Genomic DNA, 15,978 nt, shown 5'->3' on the forward strand with positions numbered 1-15,978 from the left:
ATAAATTGCTTATTGCCTGTAATTCAGAAAAGCAGTATTCCTATTGCTGATACTTTTTATCTGTTGAGATGTTGGAGTCCATTGCCTCTTCCTTACCTGCTTTCTGCTGTCATCACTAAGAACGTTAAACCATACATTTTGGATTCTTTTGATCTCTCCTTCTAATTGCACTAAGCGTATGTCCCCTTCTCTTCAAATACCAAATTAGACACATTCATAATGCCCAGTAATTCATATTTTCTTGTATCCTAAATGCTTCAAACATATGTTAACGTGTAATATGTAATGTGAGAACTTTTGGGGGATACTCTCTTCAAGGATGTTTCTTTTTTTTTTTTTTTTAAAGATTTTCTTTATTTATTTGACAGACAGAGATCACAAGTAGGCAGAGAGGCAAGCAGAGAGAGAGAGAGAGGAAGAAGCAGGCTCTCTGCTGAGCAGAGAGCCTGATGCGGAGCTCCATCCAGGACCCTGGGATCATGACCTGAGGCAAAGGCAGAGGCTTTAACCCACTGAGCCACCCAGGAACCCCTTCAAGGATGTTTCTTCTTCTTCTACTTTTTTTTTTTATTTCGGGCCTTTCTCTTAAAAGATAATTTGTTTCAAATTACAGTTAACATCCACATTGCACACTCAAAGTAATACTAGCTGTTGTTTTCACAAAAAAAATCTAACATTGACAAAGAATTTCAGGCTATAAATAGAAAATTCTGAGCTTGCCCTTTCTGGAATGTATAATTACTTAAAACTAAGAAATAATAGAAAACACTAATTCTTTTAGACATTAGGTGCATTGCTACTGCAGTTAGGGTACCCAAAGACTCATTATACTGTTTAAAAACTATATTGTTAGCCCAAATTATATATACCAGAGCACCAAATATGGTATAAAGATGAATGTACTTAGAAAAATAGTAAAGAGTACTATTTTCTCAAATTATATATAAATAGGCATTTGGGTATGTCTAGAAGTATTAATTTTAGAAAACATACATATTCTCTTAATGTAAACAAGTTTTTTCATGGTAGGAATTAAGTACTAACCCTGAACATAATTCTTTCTTGATTGGTGTCATTTTCAACTTTCAGGTTTCAACAGAATAAAAATATTGTTAATTTTCAAGATAACTACTGTTATTTTGCTGCTCAAAGATATTCTTATATTTAAATCCACTGATTTCTTACTACCATGACCTAGAAAATCTCCTACTGGGACTTAAATAACTCTATTTACATAATAACCATATAATAACACATTATCTTTTACTTTATCCAAGCAACAACAGTGCCATATGTTTTACCATCTGAAATGTCCGACAAGAAAAAGTTAGACTATTTCCAAAATTAATTATAAAATAAAAGTAATTTTTTAAAAACTGGTATGTGTGTTAGAATGATCAAATCCATTCTGACGGTAATAAGGGTAAATAATGACATATGAATAATTGGGACTATGAAGAGATCTAGAGTCTCAAAATATGTATTCCAGCTTTATGTATCATAATACTTGAAATTCTACTATCAAACCAGGTTCCCTCAATTCCTCTTTTGTTTGTCCTTTGAATAAATGATAATAGTAAATATTTTGAAAATAACTTCATTTTTAATAATGTAAGTCATAACACTAATACTCAATCTTAGATATTTTAGCAATTTTATTAAAGAATGAAAAAGGAATATTTCTCAGTGCCTACCTTATTAGGATGTTTTAAAATCTCCAAATATGAACCGAATCACAGAATTAATTTAGAATATGAAGGGATTGGGGCACCTGGGTGGCTCAGTGGGTTAAAGCCTTCAGCTCAGGTTAAAGCTCAGTGGGTTAAAGCCTTCGGCTCAGGTCATGGTCTCAGGGTCCTGGGATCGAGCCCCGCATCGGGCTCTCTGCTCGGCAGGGAGCCTGCTTCCTCCTCTCTCTCTGCCTGCTTCTCTGCCTACTTGTGATCTCTTTCTGTCAAATAAATAAATAAAATCTTTAAAAAAAAAAAAAGAATATGAAGGGATTGGAAACCACACCTGGATTAATCACCTTTGTGAGCTGGCTTTTGAAGGGTTGATGTATTATCAGTGATATTCTATATTTATAGCAAGTGGACAGAGGGGAGAAAGAGGAGAGAAGAAGAAAAAATGCACAAAAAGTTTTAGCATTGACACCAAGAACCAAAACCATATATTCTTATCTACATACTTCTTTCTCTCTCTTCATTAACATGATTTTGCTATTCTTTCATTAGTATGACTTTATTTTTTCAGGTATCTTTTATCCAAGCAAATGATTTGATTGTTCATCATAGTAACTTCCACATAGTCATATGAACCTGCCAACAGGCAATTTACTTTGCTCTAAGATTCTGCCACTTTCTTGCCTTAAAATCTTCATCTCACTGTTTCTATCAAATCCTGGGCTAGTGTATCTTGGTCCTTAATTGATTTTAACAAATCTTCCTCTCCCCTTAAAAAAAAAAAAAAAAAAGAAAAATTGTCTTGGGGCACTTGAGTGGCTCAGTCAGTTAAGCATCTGCCTTCAGGGGTGACTGAGTGGCTCAGTGGGTTAAAGCCTCTGCCTTTGCCTCAGGTCATGATCCCAGGGTCCTGGGATCGAGCCCCACACTGGGCTCTCTGCCTGCTTCCTCCTCTCTCTCTGCCCGTCTCTCTGCCTACTTGTGATCTCTGTCTGTCAAATAAATAAAATCTTAAAAAAAAAAAAAAAAAAAGCATCTGCCTTCAGCTCAGGTCATGATCTGAGGGTTCTGGGATCCAGCCCTGCATTGCTTTGGGGAGGTCTCTGCTCAGAGGGGAGCCTGCTTCTCCCTCTGCCTGCCACTCTGCCTACTTGTGCTTGTGCTTGCTGTCTCTCTCTCTCTCTCTCTCTCTGTCAAATAGATAAATAAAATCTTAAAAAACATTGTCTTAAGCCAAACTTCTGATGCTCAGAAAAATTCTGACCTCCCCTTCCACTCTCCCATACACAAAAAAATTTTAGGTATTTTATCCCTTACCAACATTAAGCAAGTTTTGTCTTATTAGCAGGTCTTGTTTATAATATTTGGGAGGTCAGCTTTTCATGGTAATATTGAATTTATCCATGTTAGTCAAGTTGAAAAATAGCCTATCACACACATAAAAAAGAAAGTTGAAGAAGAAAAACACAGGGGAAAAAAAAACCCTATAAGAATAAGTTCAAAATTAAAGAAAAACAGGGAATAGAAAATAATCGTTGGACTGGTGAAAAGGATATGAACAAATATAAATGTAAACCGCACCTCAGAAAAATTATCAAGATGATGAAACAAGAAGGTGGGTGATTAAAAAGTTTCTTTGTATAGAAGGAAAATCAGTCAATTTAGAAACATGTGATTAGGACAGTAGCTTCCACCTGAGTGACATATTCGAAATGAAAATTTGACCTTGTTATTTTCTTTCTTAAATTTTGTGAGTTAATTGTACTTAAGATAAAACAAACAGAAATCCTTAATATAATCTCTGTGATCTTGTTGGGTGTATCTTGTTTTGACCTTATTTTTTAACCACTATCTTCAATGAATTTTTATTGATGTACACAAAGTTATTGCAGTCCCTAAAATTCTCCAGGTATTTATCACAGCATGTAATTTTGTATCAGTCGACATTGATATTAGTTTAAAATGTTTTCCCTATTAGAAAACAAATTTTATGAAGGCAAATTCTATCCTTCGTTCATCATTGCATAATTAGTGCCAATATTTGACAGATATTTGATTTTCAAGTCAAGAAAAATAAGTCTGACTGTAAAGAGTATTATACTCTTATACTATACTCTTATATACTCTTATACTATACTCTTATAGTCATATACTTTTATATGACTTTCAAGAACTAGAAAAACTAATCAATGATAGAAGTAAGAAAAATATTGTCTTTTTCTGGATGATGAATCAGTTGGAATGGGGCACAAAGAAACATTCTGAATTAATGGAGATAGGAAGTTATTGATTACTTGGAAATATTGTTCTGTCAAACTTCTCAATTTTATATTTACGATCTGCGAATTTCACAATAAAAACAAGTTGACTTCTATAAAAGAGGAAGATATGACCAATGTCCTTCAAATGGTGTACCCTGGAACCATAATATCACTTAAAGCTACTTCAATCCTTCATATATTCACTCATGCATTCAGAACATACTTATTGATTATGTACTTCATTTGCATATCTGTGAAGAAAATAAAGATAGTCTGTGCTCTTATAGAAAACAGAGCTAAAGGGATCGGAAGTTCATTTCAATGGGGATATGAGATGGAATGTGTCATGGGGATTAGTAAAGGAAAGCCTAAAAAGACAAATAACTTATCCTTCAACTACAATTCAACTTAAACACAGAGCACTGTGCTTTTATTTTGCTTCTTCTCATATATGACTTTTCTAGGGAACCTTCATGCTTTTGTTTGTTCATTTTTGGAATAATTAAATGCACAAAATATGTCTTGGTTTCTCAAAACAAAAAATTATTTAAACAAGTTTTTTTAAACATCTTAATTTTATTTTATTTTTCAGTGTTCCAAGATTCATTGTTTATGCACCACACCCAGTGCTCCAAGCAATATGTGCCCACTTTAATACCCACCACCAGATTCACCCATCCCCCACCCTCCTCCCCTCCCAAACCCTCAGTTTGCAAGTTTTATTTAAACACTAGACAAAACACTGTAATTTTTAACTAGCACATATATTTTCAAATTTGGTTCAATAGGTGAACTGTATTGTTTTCAACCAACATTTATATTTTTATTTACTTCCCAATACCTACTCTGTGCCCTGGCCTTACTGAACTATTGAGATTTGTAGTTTCTCCATCTCTCACCTTTTAAAACTTACCATCTGCTATTAAGGAGGTAAAGAGTATGGAGAGAAGGAAGAAGAGATGCAGGGAAGAAATTGCAATTTATAAATTTGCCTGCCTATGCTTCAAGTTCAAGCTTAGAGTTTAAAACCAATTTGAATTTGGTATTCTTTCCATGAACTTTAATGATATACATATATTTCTAGCATAGCTAAATAGATTATTATGTATTTGCTTGCATATTGCTATCTATAGTAAGTTTTACACACTGATGTATCTCCAGAACTTCACATAAGGCAACATTTGATTATTTATTCAGTGAAAGAATTAATATGTGTCACTAAATGTTAGCGTTTTCAGAAGATGACCTTATCAATTTATCATTATCTGCATGATATAACTGAAATTGTGGGCAGTGTTATTAGAAATTGTGAATTGCTTCTTATACTTAATGCCTAATCACATTTTGTATGCCATTGCTAAATCCTACATATGTGAAATGGTTTATAAGCTTGCTGCAGGAAGTACACATGCTAAAATACATTCCAACAAAGAGTCACATTAATAGTAAACTACTTCAAGGCTAATAAACCATGAGTGATGATAACATGCAAAATTAAGTACCCAAGAATAAGAAATAAAAATCATAGAATGTCTCCAGACACACACACACACACACACACACACACACACACACACACACACTCTTCCAGTTATAGGGGAATTATGCAGTTGAGTGTTAAATTAATTTTATAATATTACATGTATATTAAACAGTAAAAAAAAAACAAACCTCTGATCTTGCTAAAAACCTAATACCATCCTGAAATTTTTCATAAAGTTAACAATCTAGACTGGCCCACAAATTATGAGAATTTACTTACTGAGTTTTGAAGGCATATATCTTAGATGTACTTATAAATGTACACTAAAAATGATGAGTTGGTGGTGACCAAAAAATTAACTTATGCTACACATGATTTTACTCATTTTGTGAGATCACATAATTAATATATAAAATAAAGTGCATTTTTCTATGTTAGGACTTAATATTTTTATTTTCTCCTAAAACATTATATACTTTATAAGATATTATTATATTAAGATCTTTTCTTGGTATAAATATAATTAAAATATATTTCACTCATTTTCACATGGGTCTATATGGTACTTTATTTTTAAATTTTACACATCTCCCCAAACTCCTTCCACCTAAGTTGTCCTCTGTATTACATTCAGTTTCATTTGTGCTGCCACTGGCCACATAGTCCTGTTGTACTGTCAACCACTAGGGTCAAACAGAAGCATTTCTTTAGCACATGTTTCTGCATTGTATTTTATTTACAACAGCATCATGTGTATTAAGTTACATGTCCCTTGACTTCAGCAACAGAAGCCAGAAGCATTACTAGACTTCCACTGTTGCTGGAAGCAGAATGCAGTACAGATCTGTGGCCACTATAGCACTGATTGCCTTTGCCTAGACTTTGCATTGAGTCATGGATAAAATGTATAATTGAAACTGAGCTGAAAGAGAATTCTGATTGATCCTCAAATCTGTGAATGAAGGGATTTGGTCTCAGGATAACCTGAAAATGAAAAGAGAAAAGAAAAGGTGCCCAGAAAAAGAAGTGAGCATGTCCTTTGATGAAGTAGATTAAAACTGCTTTGATTTTTGGTACAATACCTGTCTTCTGAAAACAAAGCTTTGTAGATTTTCTTCATGTGTTTGAACTTGTAATATTTTACGTATTTGTGAGGATTATAGAAATAGGTACATATAAAATTTCAAAAGAGTCATTATAGAGGAAGAATAATTGATTAATTATGAATTATGTGTAACATCGCTGTAGAATTCTATTATGAATTATCTACATAACTATAGAAGAAAAGGTAATTTTAGTTGAGAAAAATGGAATGAAAGTCCATTATTGAAGGCTTTTAAAGTCTATGTTTAAAAATGTTATAATAAACTGGTCAATCTGCCTGTGATTGTTAATATGTTGTTTTATTTTAACTCATTTCATTTCCTCCCCCAAATACATGAGTATTCAACAAGGTAGCAGATACAGTAAGGGGAAGAATGGGTCACTAAAACATGGAGGTTAGTTGAATTAGGTTAAATATTGTTTAATAATGTTGTTGATCTCCTGAAGAAGAAATATTATAAGACCAGGCCCCTGATGCAGAGGAATGCAGGCCATGGAAGAATCTCCAAAATTAGGTGTTATTTCCAAAATTCCAAAACATTAGTTTTTTTTTAAAAAAGTAATATTTTTTAACCTACAGCATGAGTGTAAGCTCATGTTAGTAAATATTAGCAGATTTAAGTTGGGACTAAATGTATGCACCTAGGATAAAAAGGGTGGGAAAAAAGAGGAAAAAATTGAGAAAACAGATATAAGGGTATTTACAATATCTTTCGCTTTCCTACTGCATCACAATAAACAAGTCATTTTTTCCTGCTATTTGTATTGAGTTTTCAGCAATGGTTAATGTAGTGGAGATGGCAATATAAATTGACTGGCATATCCAAAATTACTGAGTTAGTAAATGGGAGAACTGCTAATATAAACCATATCTCAACTTCAAGTCTACTGTTCTTTCATTACCAATTACTGATGGAGCAACCAAAAGAAATAAAAATTTCTTCTATAGTAGAGTAGAAAAATATACTTACAACTGTACTCAGAAAAATTCAGTTTCTACATTTTGTGTAAGTTGATCTTGTCTTAATCAGAAACCACTTATTCCCTTCTTAGGAGTAACTTAAAACTGTGGTAATAAGATAAACAATTCTTGTTCAAAATGTTCAGGTTTTCAAGTAAAAGACTCTTCTTAAATTTCACATTCTTTTCAGGATACATAGTAAATAGTAAGGAATAGGTAGAGAATAATAATCTGTTATAGAACCAGAAATAAGAAGTTGTCAGATCTCAAGGTATCCTCTTGATGGCTCTTAGGTTTTCATAGCAACATCCATTGTATGCTTGGTCACTGTGCACCCAGTTGGCATTTGTGCTAAAGATAGTGGTTTGTGTAAACTGGGCTATCTTGCTTTGTGCTTGCCAGGATCCTGCAGACTTGCTTGACTGCTTTGTGTTTTCCTCTTCTTGGCATGCAGAGCATTCTTCATACATGCAGCCAAGGTCTGATTTTGATTCCCATTTGTTCTTCAACTAGACAGGCAGGTCCCCTCATAGCTTCTAAAGGATCTTCTATGACAACTCCTTCCTGAAAATTCCCTTGAATAATATCTCAGATCTTTCTGAGACCCATTCATACTAGAACACAATCAAGGGCCATTCTGAAAAGATAAATACTATCTTCTTTCTGCTTAGTCATAGACACCGGTAGGGTTATTCTACATGGCTGGAGCCCACATATTAGAGTGTGGAAAAAGTGTTCACACTGTTGAGGTCTCCCAAATTATCTTTTTTTTTTTTTTTTTTTTTTTTTCCACTCAAGCCATACTCCTTTTTAGGCCCAGCTTCAGGCAGGAGTAATGAAAGAAGAAAATGAGAATCTTGTCATTGTTTCTTCTGTCCCCTTTCTCTATTTTTCAGCTACTTGCTTTAAAAAAGTAAATTTTCAATCCTTTCTCTTATCTGGTTGTCCTTTAAATAGTACTCTCTGATCTAATCTATGATGCCTGCTTCTTAATAAGTTAAATGATACCATAAAGGAATCAATAGTAACAGTAATAATAGTAACAATAATCATCATCATCATCACCATGATCATTATCTCTATTCCTATGTCTGGCTTGAAAATCTATCAAAATTCTCTTTTGGAAATTTCAGAAACTGAACAGTAAATTTGTATTTACATTTTCACCAGTGTTATAACTATCACTTTGTGTTTTCTCCATTCCCCTCTCCTCTACTCAAAAACATATATGGACCTATTGAGTTGAAGATCATATAGCAGAAATGTAAAAAAATAAATTAAAAAAAGAGAATAACATGGCTTATCTTTTGGTATAGACCTGGATGATAAGCCTGTACAGTTTTTTGTTTTTTAGGTTTTTTTTTGGGGGGGGGGAAGTTTGTTAATTTTTTTTTAGAATTTTTTTTGTTTAAATTCAATTAACATATAATGCATTATTAATTTCAGAGGTAGAAATCAGTGATTCATCAGTCTTACATAATACCCACTCATGCTCATAACATCACATGCCTTCCTTAATTTCCATTACCCAGTTACCCCATCACCCCACTCCCCTCCCCTCAGCAACCCTGTTTTTTTCCTATGATTAAGAGTCTCTTTTGGTTTGTCTCCCTCTCCGATTTCATCTTGTTTTATTTTTCCTCTCCTCCCCTGTGATCTTCTGTTCTGTTTCTTAAATTCCACATAAGAGTGAGAACATATGATAATTGTCTTTCTCTGATTGACTTATTTTGCTTAGCATAATACATTCTAGTTTGATCCACGTTGTTAAAAATGACAAGATTTCATTTTTTTTGATGGCTGAGTAGTAGTCCATTGCCTTTATATACTACACCTTCTTTATCCATTCATCTGTAATGGACATCTTGGCTGTATCCATAGTTTGGCTATTGTGGACATTGCTGCTATACACATTGGGGGTATATGTGCCCCTTCAGATCACTACATTTGTATCGTTGGGGTAAATCCCCAGTAATGCAATTGCTGGGTCATAGGGTAGCTATATCATCAACTTTTTGAGCAACATACATACTGTTTTCCAGAGCGGCTGCTCCAGCTTTTGTTTCCACCAACAGTGTAAGAGGAGGGTTCCCCTTTCTCCACATCCTCACCAACAACTGTTATTTCCTGACTTGTTAATTTTAGCCATCTGACTGGTGTGAGGTGATATCTCATTGTGGTTTCAATTTGTATTTCCCTGATGTGAAGTGATGTTGAGCATTTTTTTCATGTGTCTGTTCGTCATTTGTATGTCTTCTTTGGAGAAATCTCTGTTCATGTCTTCCGCCTATTTCTTGATTGGATTATTTGTTCTTTGGGTGTTGAGTTTGATAAGTTCTTTATAGATTGTGAATATTAGCCCTTTATCTGATAAAACATTTGGAAATATCTTCTCCCATTCTGTCAATTGTGTTTTGGATTTGTCAACTGTTTTCTTCGCTGAGCAAAAAGATTTTTTCTTAATGTAGTCCCAGTAGTTAATTTTTGCTTTTGTTTCCCTTGCCTTTGGAGATGTGTCTAGGAAGATTCTGCTGCAGCTGAAGTTACAGAGGTTGCTGCCTGTGTTCTCCTCTAGGGTTTTGATGGATTCCTATCTCACACTTAGGTCTTTCATCCATTTTGAATCTATTTTTTATGTGGTGTAAGGAAATGTCCAGTTTCTTTCTTCTACATGTGGCTATCCAATTTTCCCAACACCTTTTCTTGAAAATACTTTTTTCCAATGGCTATTCTTTCCTGCTTTGCTGAAGATTAGTTGACCGTAGAGTTGGAGGTCCATTTCTGGGTTTTCTATTCTATTCCATTGATGTATGTATCTGTTTTTGTGCCAGTACCATACTGTCTCGATGATTAGAGTTTTGTAGTAGAGCTTGAAGTCTGACATTGTGATGCCACCAGCTTTGATTTTCTTTTTCAACATTTCTTTGCCTATCTGGGGTCTTTTCTGGTTCCATACAAGTTTTAGGATTATTTGTTCCAACTTTGTGAAAACAGTTGATGGTATTTTGATAGGAATTGCATTGTCTAGGAAGCATTGACGTTTTAACAGTATTTGTTCTTCTAATCCATGAGCATGGAATCTTTTTACCATTTCTTTCTGTCTTCCTCAATTTCTTTCATGAGTGTTCTGTAGTTTTCTGGGTACAAATACTTTGCTTCCTTGGTTAGGATTATTCCTAGGTATCTTATGATTTTTGGTACAGTTATAAATGTGATTGCCTCTTTATCTTTCTTCTGTCTCATTGTAAGTGTATAGAAATGCAGCTGATTTCTGTGCATTGATTTTATATCCTGTCACATTGGTCAATTCCCGTCTTAGTTCTAGCAATTTTGGAGTGAAGTCTTTTGGGTTTTTCACATAGAGTATCATGTCATCTGTGAAGAGTGAGAGTTTGACTTCTTCTTTGCCAATTTGGATGTCTTTTATTTCTTTTTGTTGTCTGATTACTGAAGCTAGGACTTCTGGTAATGTATTGAAAAACAGTGGTGTGAGTGGACATCCCTGCTGTGTTTCTGACTTTAGGGGAAAAGCTCTCAGTTTTTCCCCATTGAGAATGATATTCACTGTGGGCTTTTCATATGTGACTTTTACAATATTGACATATGTTCCCTCTGTCTCTACACTGTGGAGAGCTTTAATCAAGAAGGGATGATGTACTTTGTTAAATGTTTTTCTGCATCTATTGAGAGGATCATATGGTTCTTGTCCTTTCTTTTATTAATATATTGTATTACATTGATTGATTTGCAGATGTTGAACCATCCTTGCAACCCAGAAATAAATCCCACTTGGTTGAGGTGAATAATCCTTTTTTTTAAATAAATTTTTAAAATTTTTATAAACATATAATGTATTATTAGCCCCAGGGGTACAGGTCTGTGAATCACCAGGTTTACACACTTCACAGCACTCACCATAGCACATACCCTCCCCAATGTCCATAACCCCACCACCCTTTCCCAACCCTCCTCCCCCCAACAACCCTCAGTTTGTTTTGTGAGATTAAGAGTCTCTTATGGTTTGTCTCCCTCCCGATCCCATCTTGTTTCATTTATTCTTTACCTACCCCCCAAACCTCCCACGTTGCATCTCCACTTCCTCATATCAGGGAGATCATATGATAGTTGTCTTTCTCCGATGGACTTATTTTGCTCAGCATAATACCCTCTAGTTCCATCCACGTCATCACAAATGGCAAGATTTCATTTCTTTTGATGGCTGCATAGTATTCCATTGTATATATATACCACCTCTTCTTTATCCATTCATCTGTTGATGGACATCTACATTCTTTCCATAGTTTAGCTATTGTGGACATTGCTGCTATAAACATTCGGGTGCATGTGCCCCTTTAGATCACTACATTTGTATTTTTAGGGTAAATACCTAGTAGTGCAGTTGCTGGGTCATAAGGTAGCTCTATTTTCAACTTTTTGAGGAACTTCCATGCTGTTTTCCAGAGTGGTTGCACCAGCTTGCATTCCCACCAACAGTGTAGGAGGGTTCCCCTTTCTCCACATCCTCACCAGCATCTGTCATTTCCTGACTTGTTAATTTTAGCCAGTGAATAATCCTTTTAATGTGCTGTTGGATCCTATTGGCTAATCTTTGTGAGAATTTTTGCATCCATGTTCATCAGGGATATTAGTAGATAATTCTCCTTTTGGGTGGAGTCTTTGTCTGGTTTTGGAATCAAGGTAATGCTGGCCTCGTAAAATGAGTTTGGAAATTTTCCTTCCCTTTCTATTTTTTTGAAACAGCTTCAGAATAGTTATTAATCCCTCTTTAAATGTTTGGTAGAATTCCCCTGGGAAGCCATCTGGCCCTGGACTCTTGTTTGTTGGGAGATTTTTGATTACTGCTTCAATTTCCTTGCTGGTTATGGGTCTGTTCAGGTTTTCTATTTCTTTCTGTTTCAGTTTTGGTAGTTTATACATCTCTAAGAATATATCTATTTCTTCCAGATTGCCCAATTTATTGGCATATAGTTGCTCATATATGTTCTTATTGTATTTCTTCTGTGTTGGTTGTGACCTCTCCTCTTTCATTCATGACTTACTTATTTGGGTCCTTTCTCTTTTGTCTTTGATGAATCTGGCCTGGACTTTATTGATCTTATTAGTTTTTTTCAAAAAACCAGCTCCTGGTTTCATTGATCTGTTCTACTCTTCTTTTGGCTTCTATTTCATTGATTTCTGCTCTGATATTTATTATTTCTCTCCTCCTGCTGGGTTTAGGCTTTATTTGCTGTTCTTTCTCCAACTCCTTTAGTTAGTTATGTTTTTTATTTGAGAAAGGCTTGCATTTTATTTGAGAAAGGCTTGCATTGTTATGTAGTTCCCTCTTAGGACCAACTTTCCTGCATCTCAAAGTTTTGAACAGTTGCGTTTTCATTTTCATTTGTTTCCATGAATTTTTAAAATCCGTCTTTAATTTTCTGGTTGAACCATTCATTCTTTAATAGGATACTCTTTAGTCTTCATGTATTTGAGTTCTTTCCAAATTTCCTCTTATGATTGAGTTCAAGTTCAAAGCTTTGTGTTCTAAAAATATGCACGGGGGCGCCTGGGTGGCTCAGTTGGTTAAGCTGCTGCCTTCAGCTCAGGTCATGAACTCAGGGTCCTGGGATCGAGTCCCGCATCAGGCTCTCTGCTCAGCGGGGAGCCTGCTTCCCTCTCTTTCTCTCTTTCTCTGCCTGCCTCTCTGCCTACTTGTGATCTCTGTCAAATAAATAAATAAAATCTTTTTAAAAATTTTTAAAAAAATAAAAATATGCACGGAATGATCCCAGTCTTTTGGTAGTGGTTGAGACCTGGTTTATGAGTCAGGATGTAATCTATTCTGGAGAATCTTCCATGTGCACTCTAGAAGAATGTGTATTCTGTTGCTTTACAATGGAGTGCTCTGAATATATCTGTGAAGTCCGTCTGGCTCAGTGTGTTGTTCAAAGTCCTCGTTTCCTTGTTGATCTTCTGCTTAGATTTTTCTTTCCAGTACTCCAGGGAGTGGAGTGTTAACATCCCCTATGATTATTGTATTGTTATCAATGTATTTCTTTAATTTTGTTATTAATTGGTTTATATAATTGGCTGCTGCCATTTTGGGGGCATAAATATTTACAGTTGTTAGGTCCTCTTGTTGGGTAGACTCTTTAATTGTGATGTAGTGTCTTTTGTCATCTCTTATTACAGTCTTTGGTTTAAAATCTAATTTGTCCTATATAAGGATTGCTACCCCAGCTTTCTTTTGATCTCTATTAGCAGGATATATTATTTTCCACCCCCTCACCTTAAATCTGGAGGTGTCTTTGGGTCTCAAATGAGTCTCTTGCTGACAGCATATTGATGGGTCTTGCTCTTTTATCCAATTTGACACCGTGTCTCTTTTGATTAGTACATTAACCCCTTTACATTTAGAGTACCTATTGAATGATATGAATTTAGTGCCATTGTATTACCTGCAAAGTGATTGCTTCTGTGTATTGTCTCCATTCCTTTCTGGTCTGTTAACTCTTGGGCTCTCTCTTCACTTAAAGGACCCCTTTAATATTTCTTGTAGGGCTGGTTTGGTGATCACAAATTCTTTTAGTTTTTCTGTGTCCTGGAATCTTTTTATCACTCCTATTTTGAATGACATCCTCGCTAGATAAAGTATTCTTAGCTGCATATTTTTCTCATTTAATAACCTTAATATATCATGCCTGTTCTTTGTGGCCTGCCACCTCTCTGCAGATCGGTGTTCTGTCAGTCTAATGTTTCTACCCTTGTAGATTGCAGACCTCTTGTTCCAGGCTGCTTTCAGGATTTTCTCTTTGTCTCTGAGATTTGTACATTTCACTTTTATATTTTTGGGGTGTTGACCTATTTTTATTGATTTTGAGGGGGTTCTCTGTGTCTCAAGGACTTGGATGCCTGTTTTCTTACCCAGATTAAGGAAGTTCTCCACTATAATTTGCCTCAATATACCTTCTGCTCTCTCCCCCCTTCCTCTTCTTCTGGGATCCCAATTATTCTAAAGTTGTTTCTTATGGTATCACTTATTTCTGGAATTCTTCCCTCATGATCCAGTAGTTGTTTATCTCTCTTTTTCTCAGCTTATTTATTCGCCATCATTTTGTCTTTTACACCAGTTATTCTCTCTTCTGCCTCATTTATCTTTGCAGTTAGAGCCTCCATTTCTTATTGCATCTCATTGATAGCCTTTCTGCTTTTGACTTGATTAGATTTTAGTTCTTTTATTTCTCTAAAAAGGGATTATCTAGTGTCTTCTATGCATTATTGAAGCCCAGCTAGTATCTTTATAATTGTTATTCTGAACTCTAGTTCCAACATCTTACTTATGTCCATTCTGATTAGAACCCTGGCAGTCAGTATTGCCTCTTTTTCTCTTTTTTGAGGTGAGTTATTCCATATCATCCCTATGTCCAGAGAAGAATAGATAAATGAGAGAACAAAATGCTAAAATGGAAACAATGATCCCAGAGAAATATATAATAAACAAATCAGAAGAGACCTTGCATAAAGTGGTCACTTTTCTATTTGTAGAGTTGCAGCTATTCTTTTCTTAGATCTCCACTTGAGTTTGCAGGTGTTCAGTATAATTTGATAGCTATCTAGCTATCAAATAGGGGCTAAGCAAAACTAAGGGCTTCTAATCCTCTGCCATCATGTGTTGCCTCTACAGTTACATAGGTTAACACTATAGATATATATGAAATTCAAACATGTGGAATAATATACTAGAACATATAGTGGTGGATCATTTTATAATATGAAAATTGTTATATCTGTATAAAAATCTCTAAGAATAAAGTGTATTTTCTTGATTATTGCTACCTATTAGTTCTGATGACAACAATTTCAATATTTTTCTATAGTTGTTGCTGAATTAAAAACATGCGGACTTCCCCAAAGGTCAAATTTCCTTCCTGCTAGTGCCATAGCTTTATTATTATAGAGAATATTCCATTTAATTTCTCTCTACTACAGATAAGTGGACTTATGGTAATGTAAAGGGTAGGGATAAAAAAATAACAAAAAGATGAGAAAATGGAAGCATTAATGTTCAGTGAATTTGTTCTATAATAAAATCTAATTTATTTGAAGCCATACCTTATAGAACATGGATTTATGGTTTCATATGAATTTGTATGCTGAATGCAGTACATTTTTTTTAAAGATTTTATTTATTTATTTGACAGACAGAGATCACAAGTAGGCAGAGAGGCAGGCAGAGAGAGGGGAAGGGAAGCAGGCTCCCCGCTGAGCAGAGCGCCCAATGCGGGGCTTGATCCCAGGACCCTGAGATCATGACCTGAGCTGAAGGCAAAGGCTTTAACCCACTGAGCCACCCAGGCACCCCAAGTACATGTTTTTTAAATACTAAAAAAATTACTGTAGCTGAGTTGAGAGTATTTTTATAATGAAATAGCTATTTGTTAATTTTAGAGGACATAAAATTGGAAAATATTGCTTGGAAAATATGTT

This window comes from Martes martes, assembly GCF_963455335.1.
Source record: "Martes martes genome assembly, chromosome: 5".
NCBI lineage: Eukaryota > Metazoa > Chordata > Mammalia > Carnivora > Mustelidae > Martes > Martes martes.